General features: G+C 37.5%; 1 protein-coding gene across 1 annotated transcript in view; it reads left to right on the top strand.

Annotated features, from left to right (window-relative positions):
* Positions 1-8,722: 8,722 nt before the first annotated feature.
* lingo2b (leucine rich repeat and Ig domain containing 2b) overlaps positions 8,723-16,667 on the top strand; it is a 55,039-nt gene continuing 47,094 nt past the window's right edge. Inside the window, exon 1 of the mRNA XM_024277065.2 lies at positions 8,723-9,443. The gene's annotated coding sequence lies outside the window, so the exon portion shown is untranslated. The remainder of the gene's footprint in view (positions 9,444-16,667) is intronic.

Below are 16,667 nucleotides of genomic sequence, written 5' to 3'. Positions count from 1 at the left end.
ATGAGAAGTGGAGGTAGATTGATGCTTCAGCTGCTGGTAGCTGACAAAAATCTGTCTGATTATCAGGAGATTTGAATAATTCCCCTTTTATTTAATCTCCACAGATCGAGAAATTATGACTTTTCCATGATACCACTTAAGGGGAAGGGAAAAAAAGGTGAACCTATAAGAATATATCTCATTGTTCGCTCTGTCAGTGTGCCACGCGTAAGTGACAGGGTTATTGCTCTTTGAGTTGTTGGATCAAATCCTCCTCCGAGCAGGAAAGATTGGATCCGAGGGAACAAAAGAGCCCGATATTGATCTGGTTTTAAAACCTGAGCTTATCTGGGACTTTCAGCATTGTCCAGCTCTCGTTTAAAGATTCATTTGTTTCCAGCCAAATTGATCAGAGAATTGATTCGTTTTGGGATGTCTTGGTAAATTTGCAGCTGATTTGACATTTTGCTGCACAGAGTGGAAGCCTTCACTGTGATTCTTTGTTTTAATGCAGATTAACCTATTAAAAAAATGTACAATCTTGTAGTTAACAATTTGAGGAAACAGTAGAGAGGCAGGTAGGAGAGTCGTGAATGAACAGGTGGAGATGTAGCTGAGTTGAGCCTGGAGACAAGCTGCAAGACGAGGACGGGTCCAGAGGGGCGGCGAGGCAGAAGCAGGCGGGCAGCAGGAGATGAGGACTGGAGGAACTGATAACAAGGCTGCCGGTGTGACAGAACAGGTCGAGCTCGGAGTCAGACAACAAACAGAATGCTGAGAAGAGCGGCTGGTAAATGAAGCAGCTCCGAGCACTGCACCTCTGACGAGTCTGCCTGGATGATGGCTGCAGAACTGGAATTTTTAGGTTTTGACTGTGGAAAATACTTAGAAAATAGTGTCTTGTTTGAGTCGTCTAGTGTGGGAAGATACATCGCTATCGGCAACGCACATTCGCTTCTAATGAGAAGTCTGTAAACGTGCATTCTGGGTTCACTCAAGTTTCTATGACCATTTTAAGGCTTTTTGTACAAAACGCTCAACCATTGAACCAGGTTGAACCAATCAGAGCCTCAGATTTGGACGCTTTATAGATAGCATCCCTTTTAATTCACAAAATATCAACAGTTTGAATATTGATCATGGAGGGGCAATTTATAAATGCCCAAACGGAATTCTAAAACTCCAAGTCTTTCATATATCGGAATTAAGCTGTTAAAAACTCTTCCAACCGTAGAGGGCGGACATGCGCTAGTCAACGCCAGAAGAAACGGAAGCAGAAAAAGAAGAGCAAGCCCCTCCCTGCTTTTCTTGTGTGAAACTTAGGTAACTTACGTGTACATAGCTTCACTCTATCAAAATCTACGGTGGCCCTGAAGTGCAAATCACATCAACAAATTATTCAACGCAAAAAATAAAGATCATAATGACAATTAAAATAGGAAAAGAAATAATAACAAAAAAAACATTACATTTTAGAAACAAAAAGAAAGAAATCAAAATAATATGTAACAAAACAAGAATTGAAAGCTTGGCTATCAAAATGTCACAGTGTCAAAGATGTAGGATTGTCTCTGGGGTGTTTTTTTTGTAGTACCAGCATAACAAAAGTCTACTTTCACCCCACTGACTGGTTAATGACATTTGAGTTTTGAAGAAAACTGAAAGCAGGAGGATGTTTTACCCGAACAAACACAAAACTTCTGTGGTGTCTATGGCCAGAGGCTTCAAAAATATCTTGTCAGTAGATATTTCCATGCCAAATAATTTCCAATCGAAAATGTGAACAAATGTCATCCAATCAGTGATGTCCCACAATGCTTTCCTTTTCTGGTTTCTTATTGTGTTTCATTTTCTTTTGATTTCTGGAACTTACTTTTGTTTTCTAAAATATTTCCTTTTTATTTTGTCTCCTTTTTTGTTACATTTCAGTTCATGGAATTTTGCTTTGATTTGTAAAATGCTGTTTTTTTTTTTATTGTTTTCTTTTTTCAATGATTTCTTGGTGTTATTTGCACTCCAGGGCCACCATGATAACCAATCTGCACTGCGTTTAAACATAAAAATTGGAACAATCAAAGTTTCCATGGAGATCCAGAATGCGGTTGGTTCACTCAAACACCGTCAGCTCACGCATTTATAACAGAGATGGGAGACGTGTGAAAAATAGACGGGGTGAAAATTAGACTTCAACTCAGTGAAATGTTGATAAAACTCTTCCTGAAGTGCAAATCCAGCGTGTTTCCTCATGAAAACAACGACACAAACGGTTTGGGTTGGGTCTTGTTATAATTTTTGAATATTTTAGGGTTTATTCTCCCAGGCTCCCGCCTCCTTCTGCCTGGAAGGTGATTAAACGTAGTTAGACTCACACAAACACAAACGTTTTGAACGCAGAAACCCGAAACGTTCATACACACCTGTGTAGACTTTTCATTGGAGGAGGCTGTTTGAATGTACGTTATAGAGGGCGGAGTAAACATAGCTTCAGAGTTTCTTTGAATTGACTCTTTATTGTAGATGTCGCTAAATAACATGTTATCTGTGACATGTACTCTTACCGCTGACATGGTCGACAAAACGACTTTGCATTTTTGTCTTTGCACCAATATGCACATTAGTAACATAAAGTGTTGCATATTGGCACAAAACTGTGTTTCTCAGTGACAGAATTAACTTATTTATGTTGATTATGTATAAGCACATTACTGTAAAGTAGTCACATCGGTATCAGAATTACATTATTTGCCTCAATTGTTGAAGAGTTGAAAGATTGTTATCAGTGGAGCTGTACTAAAGACCCACTCCAATAAAAATCTTGTTTTTTGGTGTTTTTAATATGTTTTTGTACAGTTTTTCCTCATGATTGAGGACTGTGATCACCTGTTTGTTATAAGCTCAGCACTTTTAGACATGTCATAGGAGCAAAACAAACTCCACGTTTAAACTTGATTTTGTGATGTCTCACTTCCTCTTCCTGGTGCCCAAACGGCAAAATAGTGGCCAAGGTCGTGACTTCCTGTTTAAGGGTGGGGCTTAGGAAGTGAGAAGGTTTAGATTTGTATTGATTTTAGATGTTTGCTTATTTATGTCTGTTTTTATTTACAAGACTTTAAAAGTATCGTTTCCAAGACACTTCTGTCTTTTGTCTGTTTTTTGTTTGGTTACGGTGGCTTCCTTCCTGGGCGTGGCTAGCCAGTTAGGGTCTATAAAAGGGAAGAAGTTCAGTGTAAATGGAGGCTGGAAGAGGGAAGGAGTTTGTGTGCAGCTGTGAATGAAAAACATTCTGATCTCGAACTATAGAGGATGTCTGCCTCATTTGTTAACCAGGCCACTCTACACATTGTGACAAGGACAAAAAAAGTATTTAAGATTAAAACTGTTTCTAAGTATAACTTTATTCAAATCATTTTGGATCCAAACAGTTTCCACTAGGAACAGGATTAGATACCTAATTTACAGCAGCAAAATGATGGTAAAATGTTGAATCTATTGATCAGAGTGGATTATTATAAGAATGAGCTTAAAACATAATTTCTTATTTTCTGCTGCACACTATTGTTCAGAGTCAAAAGTATAGACCTGTATTTGCATGTATAGATCAGGAAATAAAAGTGTACTCTATTCCAATGTTGTCATGTTTGTATTTGATAGTGAAAGGATGATGGCAGACAAAAATCACAAAGAAACATCGTTGATTTGGCTTTTCTTTTGTATAAATAGTAAATGAATAAAAAAGTACTCTATCCATTGTCATTTTTTTTTTTTTTACTGTCAATTTTTCATACGTATGATGTCACGGCCTTTACATACATGACTTACCAGTTTCTGAATCAAACCCACAAAGACTATGAATCGGAAGGATTATCTTCTAAAAGCCACGCTTGATTATGTGCAATTTAAAGACTAAATGTTAAATATTGTGGTTGGGTGCACTGATGCAATAGAATTGTGCAAAATGTAAAATCTTAGGCATTCCCAGCTAAATTCTCAGTTTCTCCTGTTGCAGATAATTAAAGTTTCCTTCACAGCTCCTCAGCCTTTCTGTCCCGGTTTATTTCTCACAAAATCGTCACATTGTTAGATGACAGTTAAAAGGGAATTTCATTAGAGATGAGGTTTGTGTGTTGCCAAAATGCAGACTTAAAACTTCAAATGTTTTCTTAAAAACAATGCTACCTGTTTACTTTAAATCTGAGCTTGACAAACACGTTTTTCCAGGGTTGCAGAACAAATGCAGGACATGCAAATTGCTGCCCTCAGCTGGCAAGTTCCAGCACAAACTCATCAGCACCGCGACATGATGAGTTTCCATGACGATTCAATGCACTGTACAGGTCAGGATGGTGAGTGCTGAGTTTGGAACATCAAGGAGAAATCCTGATCTAGACAGTTACAAACAGAATGAAACTATTTAGTTTTTACTGAGCTACACCTCATATATATCTATTGATCCATGATTCATTTGAGTCATTCGCTCTGAATTGTATTTTACAGACAAATGTATCATTAGAAACTGAATAATGGGCAATAATTTCTAGTGTTTCAAATAAATACAGCTCAAAAATATTAGTTTTAAGGATATGCATTGAAAGTTTCACTCCTGATGTGGTTGAGCTTCACTCACCTGTGAGAAAAGCTTTTGTAAAAATAAAAAGGTTGCTAATAGAGATAAGGAGCAGCAGAAGAGGCTAATCTCTCCCGTTTACATGCGGCTTCCTTAACTCCTCCACCCGTCTGTCCATGACCTAGAAACTGAGCTCAGCTAAATATTTTGACTGATGTTTCAATTCCAAAAAATGCACCCCGAGGAGAGAGGAGGCACGCTGGAGCTGTGAGCCAGAATATACAGCAGCAGATGCTTTAGCAAAACTGTCTCATCTGTGAAGACGTGGTACATAATCCCTATGACACCAGAGTTTCTGCAAACATTTCTACACAACTTGCCAAACATCACAAACAGTAATGTCAAACTTCTCACAGGAACCATGACTTAGCTTAATAAGGTCTTCTCATTGATATAAAATGACCAAATATGAACAGAAATGGAAGAATTTAAATATCAACCTCAATGGTGGAGCTGGTAAAGGTTGATAGTTCAGACAAATTGTGCATTTTGTGGTCAAGGACCAAATTTGGCATGAATGCACCCTTAGACCCTCTCTTTTACAATTACTTATTAATGGTAAAATTGAAAATGGCGGACTTTTGTAAAGATGGAGGTCAAGATAGCGGCTCATGACGCTTTCCTCCCTTAGAATCTGATGGTTTATCATGTTAACGGTTTAAAAGTTACAGTAAATGTAAAGAACATGAACACTGGATGTATGTAATTCTGTTGTTCAGTGTTTACATGCTGCTAAATGCTGCAACCAACTTTGGTCTCTTGAACTGTGACCTGAGAAAGGACTAGCTAGTAGCATAAACGCCTTCCTGTGGGCTCCACTTCTGTGTTCTCTTTTTCCTTTATTTTTATTGAATCACATCATGACAATGGAAAATATCCATGCAACTGTCTTTGATTTTATTTAATAAAAAAACATTAAGGATGAGGAAAGAGCTGAAAAATGCTCCAGGGGGTTCCATTTTGTTTCTATTTTGGAGGGAAAATGTTCACAGTAGATTTTCTCCTGACAACAATAGTCTCTGACCAATGGGCATGATTGGAACCTAAACTCTTAAGCGCTCATAAAAAGTAGTGCACAACACCCACTGGCACGAAACAGAAATGCCATAAATCACTGAAGAGCAAGAGCGTGCACCACAGAGCAGGGCTTATGGGAAACTGGTTTAATAAAAGCACAAGACGAGGCTACTTAGAAAATACAGATCAATTTAAAAATTAAAAAAAACATTAAAAAAAATCTTTTTTTTCCTCTTGTAAATACACCAGGGTAGATGGACACTTGGAATTGTGAACAGACCAACACCAGGAGATCTGAAAACACTCAAAACATTTACAAACCAGTAAAAGAATCTGCAAAAGATTATGGTTTCTGACTAAATTTAAAGCAGAACAAACGTAAAGTACTAATCTCAAAAGGAAATGGTCTAAAAAAAATTTCAAACGTTTGCCATTTGTGTCCACACACTATCACTCACCAGGAAAGACCAGATCAGCACACATATTAGCATTAATAGAATTGGACAAAAACACACACTTATGGAGTTAAAACTGCACACAAGTTACTGACTATTAGAGACAAACAATTTTGTCCAATCAAATTAGTTATTAATCCCTTCAAAAACTATAATTCCCAGAGCCCCACCCCTTTATATTTGGCATCAATAAAAAGCCCCAAACCTCCTCTGGAGATTCCAAAAAATTGATTTTTTAGAGTATATGTCATGATTTTTGTGGGTGTGACTTATATGCAACAACCACTAGAGGGCACTGTAGGCACTGTGTATCAGTACTTGCTGCTGACAGTAGCAACAGAGAAGAAGAAATTCTTCTGTTGTTCTGCTACTCTACTATCCTCCTGTGTTTCTTGACACTAAATAAGCATAATTGTGTTTCGGTAGTGAAGTGTGCATATATGCGGTGTATTATTATCTATTCCATTAATATGATTTGCCTTTCAAGATGTCAATTCTTGTTGTTCTTGTTTTAAAGAAATTCATCCCCAAAGTGTTACTAGTCACTTGTATACTTTATTTTTTCCTTTAGTTTGCATTTTTTGGCTCTTGCAGCTTACACTCCAGAGCAAGTTAGTCCAAAAAAAAAAAAAAAACCTAAAAACAGTAATTCAGGAGTATGCAGTGTCCAGGTGATACTCGGGTGCAGAAATATTCTCTACAGAGGATAAGTTTGCATTACTGATATCCAGGAGGATATGCGCACACGCATCCACATATATGATGTATGTTTCATACATTAAACATACCTGCACACGTATTCATGAAGGCAGTGCTCAGATGTGTATACTTGGTATATTTGTGTGTACTTTTTCTAAACACCAAATGCGATGTAATGATGTATTCCGCGCACGGAAGAACGTTGATCAAAGACGGCACAGTAAGCACATGCAGCAGCAGATCCCTGTGTGTCTGTGTCGCTGGAACAAAGACACATCTCTCACAGACTACAAAAACAAGCATGTCTCTGCAAGGAAAAAAAGAAGACTAAGTCATTGTGGTCACATGAGACCTTGATGGCCAGAAGGATCTGGAGAAACATAAACATGCAAAGAATCTCAGTGTTCTTCCATTTAGTTTAGAGTCACATTCGCTAAATACTGGATTATCTTTTTATGGTTATTTACACTTGGATGGATGCCTGTTATGTGTCATAGGCTGCAACAGGTACCATTCAGTTAAGCTGAACTGTAAAGCATCATGAAGTTATATTTACTGAGCTCTACGCCTATAGCAAAACTTTTAAAAATAAACAGGATTTAGAGCCAGCAGAACAGTAAATCCTGACAGGAAGTAAATCCAGAGAAAAGCGACATATATAGTTCATCCATCCATCCATCCATCTTCTTGACCGCTTTGTCCCTTCCGGATATATAGTTCATATATAGTTATAAAAAAAAGAAAAAGTCCACTTTAACGACTTTAAAATAAATACAAAAACACAACATTCTAATTATAAAAATACAATAAACATACTTTACAATAAAATAAAAATAAATTGAACAAATCTTTTTAATTTAGTCCTTAGTTTTCCTTTAGTTTTCCATTGAATCCATTAAAAAAATTCTCATATGTTTTTGCTTCAAGTAGATGCAAATTTACATCAATAGGCATCAATTAAAACTGCTCACAGCTTGCTGAAGGACTGAGCTATATGTGAGAGAATGTTTGTGTGTGTGTGTGTGTTTGCAACATGTTCTTGTAGCATTTTTCTCATGGTAGAGGACCTATATGTAAGAATTTACAATTAAAACCGCGTTTATGAGTATTTCTTCATTCAAATCGCATTGGATCAGAAAACCAGATGCTTGAAAAAGCTCAGACTAATGATGCAGCTACTGAAATGGGCGTGGCTAAATACTCCTTTCCCTGTGCACTCATTCACACTTAGGTGTGTCACACATGATGAGCGATTCTGGCTCAAAACTGTACAACTGGATTGATCCAATATTGTTCGCCATTATTTTTGTGCCGCTAGCGTTAGCTCGAGGCTATAAGCTCACACGCGAGTGTGGAAACAGAATTCTCAGCCCACAATCTAGCTGCCACTGTGTATAAAACATGTCTTAAAAAAGGCTTTTGGATTTTTGGCTAAAAAGTAATCATAATTAAAAGATCACTAGGATTGATATTACAATAGAAAAAAATACAGTTGGAGAGGGACTTAAAAAAATATGGAATGTAACGTGTTCCTCTTGACATAAGTGAAAAAAAAAATGCCAAAGGAATCAGTAGGATCTGTCAAGATTTCTTAAAGTACATTGTAATGCCCTTCTAAGATGAAAATCAATCTTAAAACTAGCTAGCCAGCTGTGCAGTTTTGAGCCAGATTCCAGCTCGGACTATGAAAACAAAGACATATGGATCTAGTCGACTACAAGTAGATGCATCCGAATGGAGCGAAGCAAAAGGAGTATGTGCCTGCATGCTGAATGTAGCTTCTATGTCACAAATACAAACTTTTTCAAATGTAATTTTTACATCAGCTCATGATTCACAAATATTTGAATAAAGAAATACTCAGAAATGCAATTTTAGGCTTAATTTTCTTCATATATGTCCCTCATTATCAGAAAAAATGTATGTTAAAAACACAATTTTTATCGGAGTGGGTCTTTAATCACACACACAATCTTTTTTTTTATTTTTTTTTGTAGCTGACATAATATTATATCCAATAAAATAACAAAATGTTTATTTATAAGTGACTGTCAAAAAGGTTCTCAAATAAAACAAATCCATTATTGCAACTTACTGCTTTATTTGACATCAATATAAACATTATAGGATTATGTTATCTCAGTGTCTCCAAAATTCCGAATTCACTCCCCCCCTAAATTCTACAGGGTTTGGTGCTATAAATCAGAAATGGACAAACTGTTACTCAGCCCTCACAGTGAGCTGATGTCAGGCTCTTACTCTGAAGGCAGACTCCCAGCCTATGAAGCCGCAGCTGAGGGCTTGACGCATCTCTGTCCACATCTCCCTCCTCGTCCTCGCCTCTCGCTGTCATCCAGAGCGCGGTGCCCACACCTTGTTCAACTCCGCGCACGAGCTGCCTGCAAACCGGTGGTGGTGCTGATGGGGGATTAGGAATTCAAAAGAGAGGGAAGGACAAGAGACTGTTAGGAAAACGGTTCTCTTTTCCTTTTTTTATAGTTTATCTTTCCCTTTTTTTCTTTTCTTTTCTTTTTTCCCACGAGAAGCAGACAAACTCCGAGGATTGCATTGACAGTCTGAGCAAGTGCGTCGCCAGAGTGCGCGCCGCGGACTCCTACAGGGATGAGAACCTGAAGGTGGATTTTGGCATGTAGATGTGCAGGTGAAAGGTAAGACTTTATCATGCTTTAAGACCAAATAATGTTTAAACTCCACTATATCTCCTCTAAAAATGTTTAACTCATTAACATAAAGCGATTTTTTAATTATTTGAATATAAGGGGAGTCCCTAATATAATAGGGGGGATGATATTCAAGGAGAAAATGGGATTTAATTGGAATTCTCTTAAAGAAAAAGGATCATTTGGAGATAAAATCTGTGTTTTGAGGTGGATTTCATGAGGATGAAAAAAATATATAAATATATATGTTTTTTATTATAAAAGAGTCAAACCGAATCCGGCCTGTTGATGCTGTTTCCACATCGCACTGTTGCAACCAACAGATTCCATCTGGATGACAGGAACACTCTTCACAGGGTGGATAGATAAAGCGCTCCCTGAGCCTCACAGCAGGGATGACACATGCTCTTTGTGAAGTTGGCAGCTGGAGCTCTGCTGTGGGTCAAAGTGGCCCTGCAGCTAAGGGACAAAAGTGCATTTTCCATTTTTGTTTTTTATCATCCCTCCCACCACTCTCCACCACCGGATCTCTAAAAGCCTGAAGGAGGGCAATAATAGCATGGAAGTTTGCTTTTATGTGTGTAAAAAAAAAACTTTGTGCACTGCTGTCCCGACCTTAAGTATGAGAAATGGGGCTGAATTCTAAACGAGTTATTCTCCGGCAGAGGGACTCTCTGGCTCCTGTCTGTTCTGCCTCTGACTTCCGTGCGCATTAATTGAGTGTGGCACGGCTATGGTAATTGTGTGCAAATTTAATCTGGCCCTTCTTATCTTTATAATGAGGAGCAAAGTTCAGGGGGAAATTGGAGGAAATGTATTTGTGGACGGAAGCGAACAATAAAGATTGAAGCAACTGTAGGTTAAAAAAAAAAAAAAAAGTAGGATTTTTTTTCTTTTTTTTTGGCGGAACTTCTCCGGTGACAGATGCATTCAGGTGGAGGCAGGAAGGGAGGGAGGGAGGGGTCAACGTTACCTTTGGGTTTTGGTCTCCTTGCTGTCTCCAAGCGAGAGGGATGCTAATGGAGGAGAGGAGAGGATGCTGGCTCTGCCGCTGCAAGATCGAGAGACAGTGTGAGCGTGCGTCTGCCAGCCGAAGTGTGTGAGGCGTTTCCATGGCAACCTGTCAAGGGTGTGTTTGTTCCCTAGAGATGTTGAGGAACGCAGGGTAGAGAGGAGAGAGATGAGAGGCGAGGAGAAAACTATCCCTCATTAAGAGTGTGTGTGGAGGAGGAGGGGGTAAGGGGGAGTGGGGGGGGTAGGAAAGCAGATAGTGGAAAGGTGAAATTGCCTCCGCCCCTCCCTCCTTTCACGCACCTCCAACCGTTCAACCTTCCATTGTTTGTCTTCTCCGGCGTGAACATCGGGGAACACTCTTGTTTCAACGTCTTACCAGAGCCGTTCTCATCCTTTTAGGGTCGCAGACTTTACCGCATCCACAGACGCCGTATGGCAAAAACCTGCTTAGAACAATTTCATCATTGGTACCGGCTGACGTAATTCATTATCCATTGTCTAGACTAGATATTTTAATCCTTCCAACGCAACAATACAGCAACCCACACAAATTGTCTGGGAGGTCCTGACCCCCTGTTGTAGATTAGCATACTGCACAGTTCGCATACTGATTATGACATGAGAGATGCTGAGTAGGTTGAGAAGTTGCACATCATGGTTTGTTCAGGATCTCTGGAGTCATTGGAAGCATAAAAAACTGAAGCTGAAAACTTTTTTTTTTTTTTTTTTCATGCGTCCACACTGCGTTGAGGATAAAAGTCTGTGTAGTAGGGATGTATAGTATGTGGTGCTGGTGTGAGAGCTACTTCTGCAGGTTTCTGTGTATCAGAGATGATCTTTGATGGACATGATTCTGATTGTGACTCTAGACCAGGGGCCGTTGGCACGCGTGTTGGTTTGAATTTTTCTCCTTTTTGTATTTTATGTTTGTTTTGAATTGGAAAGCGCTCTGAGCTGCAACACATGAAAAGTGCTTTTAATAAATAAAGATCGATTGATGATTTCAGTTTATTGAATAATAACCAAACAAGGTCAGATTATACTCAGACTTACTTTCTGTTCTGCCAAATGTCAATATGAAATATGAACAAGTTTTAATATTACAGCTGATCACCGCTGCATTTACTGGAGGTGAAAATGAAGAAGGATGCTGTCAGAAAATGTAAATCACTATAAATAGCAAACTAATGTAAGTAATTTTTCATGCAATAAAAGCATCATCACAGAATGAACTAATTGCAAGTTACTCAGGTTCTGTCTTAAAATGTAACAAAAAATGAAGCCAAAACCTTACACCTATTTTTTTTTATTATTATTAATAGTTGTGAAGTTCTTGGAAATATTTAGGATAGTTTGTTCTAATGTATCCAATCCTATTGTTGTTATTATGAAGAAACAACAAATGAAGTCCTTTTGGTTTTTAAACAAACATAGATGAAATACTATTTCAACTATTTTCTTTTTACAATGCACAATTTTGAGCAAGTATGTTAAATAAAAAGTATTTGACCTGATGTTTGTGAATGACTATTTTTTCAGATCTATTGGAAATCACATTATACTTAGAGGTGGCTGGATACCTCAGGTGGCTGGTGTAGGACCTGGTTCAGTTCCCAGGGCGGCTAATGAGCTAAAATCCAGTGATTGTCCTTAGATCAGACCCTTCATGCTGCTCTATAACCTGGTCTCTCTGTACCTTTAGAAATACAAGATTATGTCAGGAGAAGCATCCAGCGTAACACTCTCTGTATAACCACCTGTGTGAGTCAGTGAAAGATGATTCACTGTGGTGATCCCTGACAGGATAAGCTGGTGAACGACAATAGAAAATAACAAAACACAATAGAATAAAAGCAACGACAACAAAAGGAATCCATATAATCTATATGAATCCATATATAAAGCACACTATTGCTTTTTGAATAAATTAAGTCTTCTATCTGTGTGTCTTGTAGTTCAGAGCAAATATTGGTCACTCTGAAGTCTGAGTTTGAAAGAACTTAACTGTCCTTTTACTAAATGATTTTATTTTTAATTTATAAATGGTTTAAAAAAAAATGAATGAATGAATAATTTATAAATGTTTTTTTGTGTGTTTTTTTTACTTGACAGTTGTATTCATCTAAAAAAAATCTTTTGATGCCAGAGCCTTCTCAGTACTCCACGTACTGTGAGCTACTTATGATTCACAATCTTAACACTTCAGGAGAAAGTTCTTCTCCAGATCTTTTCCCTTTTCACTCCTTTTTCTGTCAGGAGCAGGTAGAGCTGTAGAGCTGTGGCTCCTGGTCTTTACAAGTCTCCACGAGGACGAAGAATGACAGGTTTCTGGCTCTAACAAAGAAATTATGCTAAAAGTTTAATAAAAAACATGCATTAGAAATGTCAATGGAAGTTGACGATGACAATAGAGTGAAAATAAATTAATTTCTGAGTCTAGCTTTGGAGTGTAGATGATAAACAAACACAGGCAATAAATCTTGACAAGTAAATAATGGAAATTAAAACAGAGGCTCAGTTTCATTTAAATAAAACAGCAAAGCTTAATTGCACTCAATTTTATTCTAAAATAGTAATATTTGATGTTTTTAGAAAGTGCTCTTAAATGTGATTTAAGACTAATTCTCAACAGATTAATTTGCATTACATTAACAAAATGGGTTTATATTTTTTTCAAACTTGGTATTTTTAAACTGACTTGAAAATTTACAAGATTATGAATAGAAAATCAAGATTTTGCCAAACTCTATTCATTAAATGATGAAAGTAGAAGGGCAATAGACCTACAGGGATTTAACCATTTTCTCGTAAAAACCTGTGCCACTACAGAAATTTGTGCATATTGCATGAGTGAAAATTGGTCATACATGAATAGCCTTTGTGCTATATGTGAGTTGGATATGCAATTTAAAAGTCGTGCATCATTGGTAAATGTGTGAAAATACTGTTAAATATATGTGAAATGGTCGTGAAAGTCCACAAAATTGCATTTAACAAAAATCACGCACAATTGTGTAAGAGTTACGTAATAATTGCACGTAAACTATGTAAAATAGGCATAAAATGCAACCAGGAATTTTTTTGGTTATGGCCCCTTCCCGTCACTTTTTGACGTTTTGAGTGTCCCCAACTTGTCGTTTTTGACGTACTGGCTGTTCCCATTATTTAAGGGGTTCCCAACATCTGAGCCACAAACCAGAACCGGTCCAGTATCGCGACTCAAAGCGCAGCGGTCCCCAAACAAGGTATTGTCACCCTAATCCTAACCTGACACTGAACCAGATGCAGTACGGGACCCGAACCAGTACCAGGTTAAGGTTAGGGTACCGGAACTGGATGCATCCCGAGGACCACATACATACCACGTCCCGGGGGTTGTGGACAATTGTTTTTATGAACAGCCAGTACGTCAAAAAATGACGAGTTGGGGACACCCAAAACGTCAAAAAGTGACGCGGAAGGGACCTTTACCAACGTCAATATGTGACAACTCTGGTATGAGAATATGTTGGATGTCCAGGTACCTGTATTTTAAATTATGCTCTGAATAAATGCATTAATCACAGAATCGCAGTGGCAGATCTAAGAAGCTTTACCTTCCTGAAGGGTGGCAGGAAGTTTTGGCAAAGCGGCGCAGGAATATAGCACAACGGTACGGCTTAACATGCATGGATTAAACAAATAATCATCAAAACATAGATTTTATTACTTTAAAAAATATAAAGTTAGCTTGTAAACCTGACCTGGATGACTGGCAGTTCTCATAAGAATGCACAACATGAGCAAGATTTATTAAAAAGAAAGAAAGTTTAAAGTGTGTAGTTTCCAGTGACCTTGTTACAGATGCCTTTCAACAAGGCATCATGGTTACTTATTACATCTTCTACTTTCTCCGGTTTTGAATTTTTATGGCTACTCTGGGAAATATTCTGAGTGGTTCTCAAAAACAAAATGCCCCCTAAAGTTTTAGTGTAATTTGAATATCCATTACTCGATCCATTTTCTGTGGCTGTTTTTTTTTTTTTTGGCCCACAACATTGTAGTTTTCACGATAGTGTCTAGTTTGACACAAACACTTTCTCTGGCTTTTTCCTGCTGTGAACACACTGGTTATAGATGTTCCAAAATATCTGCATGCCAAAGAGCATGCTGCGTCTGTAGAATGTAACTACCTCAACAACGATCAAGAACTTGAAGCTTCTATTTTGCAGCTTCTTGTGATAGGAAATGTTTCAAACGAGGCTGCTCTACTCCCTCTTACATTGTGGGGTGTCCATTATAAAAATTGGAAGTGTCCATTTTTTTTGTTTTCCACCTATCCCCTTGCCCCTTCTTTAGCTCCGCCCCATTTCTACGTCAACATCTAAAGCCTCGTTTCCATAAACAGACACTTTATTTCTGAAATTATATTCAAAAACTGTCCGTGTGCTGCCCCCTACAGGCTGGAACGAGGTATTACAGTTACATTTTTTTGATTGGTCAATTGATGTAAGTCCCACATCATTTCAGAAGTCATCATGCTCTGCAGCTCCTGTATAAAAGCCCCGCCCACCTTTGATTATCCAATGGTACTTTAGCATGGCTGTGGTCCAGCAGTGTTCCTGTCACCTTTATCTAAAATGCTAACTTTATGCTAATCCGCTTTAACTTCATTAATTACAGTTATAAATGTAAAAACGCTCCTTGTTTCAGCCTCACACATATATTCTTAAATTCTGGTTTTAACGTCTTACTCGTTCCACTCTATACAAAAAAAACAAGTGTGTGCTAAAAGTTAATCAGCTGCCAAAACTAAGATTATTTTAGTCCCTAAAGACTTTAAATGGATTAGAGCTGCTTAAAACACACAGCAGTTATTCAGCATTTAAACGGGTGATTTTCTTAGAAGCCTGAGTCTCACATAGACAAAAATTGGAACATAATGTGTCTACATTTTAGCTGGAATTTAGTTGGAATTGGTAAAGAAGTTTTAACAATTAGAGGCGAAAGTAAACAGGTATTTCACCGCTCATCGCCACAAAGTCGATCTTTGTACACGTCACTCTGATCTATCAGGCCACTAAATTAGAATATTTTGCTGTGAAGTTCAGCAGAACTTTGACCTGCTTTGTCTTTAGCATTTTCACTGCTTCACCTTTAAACTCCGAAATCTGCTGCATTAAATCAGCTTTCTTTATTTTTTGATAAATAATTAAGAGTTTTTTGTTTTTGGTTGGCACCTAATAATATGTAATATATGTTTATGTTCCCACCCGATCAGTATTCTTTGGGTGACATGAGATTATTTATCTAAAATTAAATGTAAATGGTCAAATCGCACTAAATACAGACTTGTGGTGGTGATTTTTTTCCTCATTTCTGTGCCTCCATTTCATCAAAGTACAACAGCGTTTGATATTGGAAAACACAACTGAAGAAATGAATAATTCCAGTTGTAATTAAAAGCAAAAAAAGGGAGACAAAAATGACTGAAGCCGAATCTCATGAATCACAAATGTTTCCTGTGAGCACCAACCTCCCACACCGGGCTAATCAGCTGGATTGACTGTATGAAAGATAATAAAACAGCAGAGGAGCACTGGCTGTAATAAACCGGTACCTCCATGGTTACATTTACACACGTCTGACTAATAAAAAGTCTCGCATAGTATCTAGTTAAATACAGATGGTGCAAAAAAAAAAAAAAAAAGTGTAATTTTCATGTCACAAAGTACACTTCCTGTGCCTGCCACCTGCCATTTACACATTATACTTTAATAATATTTCTTCTTCATTGAGCAACAGATGCAGCACAAAATTCATTTGATTATTCAAAAGGTAAACAACACTGAAGGGTAAATATTTTTCTGCTTTTGTTAGGGAACCTGTAATTTTCTCAAAACCAGCTAGAAAGCGTAAAAGAGTGTACATCTATTTGCTCTGACAGTAAATAAAAGTCTTGTTTTATCCAGTTCTGTGTTGCTGCAACCTATTCCCACTATATTTTCTCTTTTTTTTTAATTTAAATTAGTTTCAAACATGTAAATAATCCGAATAAAATCTACATGATGCAAACTATAGATTTAACATTTCTAATAGTTACTACAATTATATTATACAAGAGCATAATATACAAATAGTATGGATAATAATCTAAAAAAGACAAAATAGAAAGAAGTAATTATGTTTATGAAAAATATCAATCATAGAGAACATTTT

Source organism: Oryzias melastigma, linkage group LG22 (assembly GCF_002922805.2).
Source record: "Oryzias melastigma strain HK-1 linkage group LG22, ASM292280v2, whole genome shotgun sequence".
Lineage (NCBI taxonomy): Eukaryota > Metazoa > Chordata > Actinopteri > Beloniformes > Adrianichthyidae > Oryzias > Oryzias melastigma.
Note: the sequence above shows the minus strand (reverse complement) of the source record. Positions and strands in the feature narration are given on the sequence as shown.